This window comes from Oratosquilla oratoria, chromosome 7 (assembly GCF_046742065.1).
Source record: "Oratosquilla oratoria isolate Oo_2021 chromosome 7, ASM4674206v1, whole genome shotgun sequence".
NCBI classification, from domain to species: Eukaryota; Metazoa; Arthropoda; class Malacostraca; order Stomatopoda; family Squillidae; genus Oratosquilla; species Oratosquilla oratoria.
In genome coordinates, this window is record NC_134783.1 from 13,859,664 (window position 1) to 13,862,163 (window position 2,500).

Sequence of the window (2,500 nt, forward strand, 5' to 3'; positions counted from 1 at the left end):
ACAGACAGACAGACAGATAGACAGAGAGAGAGAGAGAAAGGGAGAGATGGAAATAGACAGAGAGTGAGAGAGAGAGAGAGAGAGAGAGAGAGAGAGAGAGAGAGAGAGAGAGAGAGAGAGAGAGAGAGAGAGAGAGAGAGAGAGAGAGAGAGAGAGAGAGAGAGAGAGAGAGAGAGAGAGAGAGAGAGAGAGAGAGAGAGAGAGAGAGAAAGAGAGAGAGAGAAGGAAGAAAGAGAGAGAGTAAAGATTAGGGAGAGAGAATAAATGGAGACAGAGAGAAGGAAAGAGGGATGTGTGAAAGTAACAATGGATAAGAATAGAGACAATTAAGAAGGATAAAGATAACAGAGAAGACACTAGACTGGAGGGATAGTGTCAATTGAAAATTATCAGCATTTTTCTAAGTAAAGATTATTATCCACTTATGAAAGAATACCGAGTGACTTGGTTCGTAGGAATGTCACCAAAGTCTAAAATATTGACTGTATAAATCAAGCAGTCAATATCTCACACTCGGAAGTGTGAGAAAGATTGAATGCACAGAAATATTTAGGGGAAGGATAGATAAAAGAAAGAAGGCGACACTGACATATAGCCAGATATACAGAAATAGTAGAAGAGAGAAAGAAAGAGGATGAAGAGAGAAGAAGTGAGGGATAAAGGGGAGAAGGACAGCAGAACAACATAAGAGAGAAAAGATACGTAAATCCTGAGATGACTTATATTCATCAGATTCTTTTTGTTCAAGATGGTTATCTCCAGACCCTCTTCCCATGTTTTAATCATGTCTTCCAGGTTTTCAATTTCGGATCAATTTCTCTCCAGTTCTTGGCTGTCTTTCTTTTTTTTTCAACTATTCAGTTTGGCTCCGGCTTTGCTCTCTATTCTATGTGGTGTTTAGGAATATATATCAGTTCCTCCAGAATATCACATCTGGCAATATTAAACGTATTTTGGTGTTATCTTTAGCTTTAAAAATATATATTTTAGGTCTCAAATCGCAATGGAAATTTTACTATTAATACACAAATGTCTGCTTTCCTTGTTCAGTATAAGGTCGACTTTGATTTATGTATTTTGTATATTTTACATCAATTATCATTATGAATAGAGAATATCCTCTCCAAGAAGAAGTTCGGGACCATTATCTCATTCTATTGAATTGAGTTAGAGGCAGTGGAAGTAGACAGGAAAAGAAGGAATGGGTGGTAGATGGGGAATTGAAGATAAGCAAATGTAAGTGTAGATGGAACAAGAGGAAAGGAGTGGGGAAGAAGGTGAATAGAATTTTTTCAAACAAGGGTAAGAAGAGGCTATAACAAATGAGTACAGATATATATAAAAGAAAAAGAAACTAAGGATTAGGAAAGAAAAATAATTGAACAAGAAATGAAAAGGGAGAAGAAGATATAAGAGATGAATGAATAAAAATAGAATGGACAAAAATGAAAGAAAAAGACCAACAACTATTATTTTGAGGGGAAAATATAAAGAGAGAATGAAATAAAAGAGGAACAGGAGAGACGAACTCGAAAAAAATTAAGTGAATCAGGAAGTAGAGAAAGACAAAAATAACAGGACTAGGAAGAAGTTAAAGGAGAGCAAGCAAAATATAAAGAGAGAAAATAGAGGAACAAAACGAATGAAGAGTGGGGACTAAGATAAATGAAAAAGCGAAGAAGAATGACTGCAAAAGAAGAAGAACGATGACAAAAGGCGCACGCTCTGAAGAATGGACAAAGGAGGTAGGGAGGAGAGGGTAAACAAAAGGAAATAGAAAAGAAAGGAAGGTAATAAGAAAAAGAATAAGTAAATGAAACGATGGTAATTGGAAATGTAAGATAAACAATTCTGGCTCCGTGAAACAAACAATGAAAACACGAAAACCAATCAAGCACTTTTGTGGTTTGGATTGTCTATCAAGGGAATCCTAATTATAAACAAACTAATACTACTTATACAATAAAGGACAAACCAAGTGTTAGTATGCTTGTATCCTTACACCCTAACTACGTATTCCTCGCTTGGTATATATATACCCACCAACCAAAATGTATAGCCACATTGAAGAAGAACAGACAAAAATCTTTATATACGCATCTTCGTACAATAATTTTCTTTTCACCAAATGTAGGAATAATCTTAATTTGACTAGTATTTTAGAATATTTAGATTGCTTGGGGATCACATGAAGAATCGCCACCCCAGACTCCAACAAGCTGATGAATCTTCATGCGGGCCATCTTGGGTTTACGATTTTTCGGTTATATAAGTTGACAATAAGCATAACTCTCATTCAACATAACCAAATCAAACCTAACTTAAACTAACCTACCTAAGCTAACCTAACCTATCCAAGCCTAACCTAATCTATCCTAGCCTAACCTAACCTAACCTAACCTAACCTAACCTAACCTAACCTAACCTAACCTAACCTAACCTAACCTAACCTAGCCTAGCCTAGCCTAACCTAACCTAACCTAACCTAACCTAACCTAAC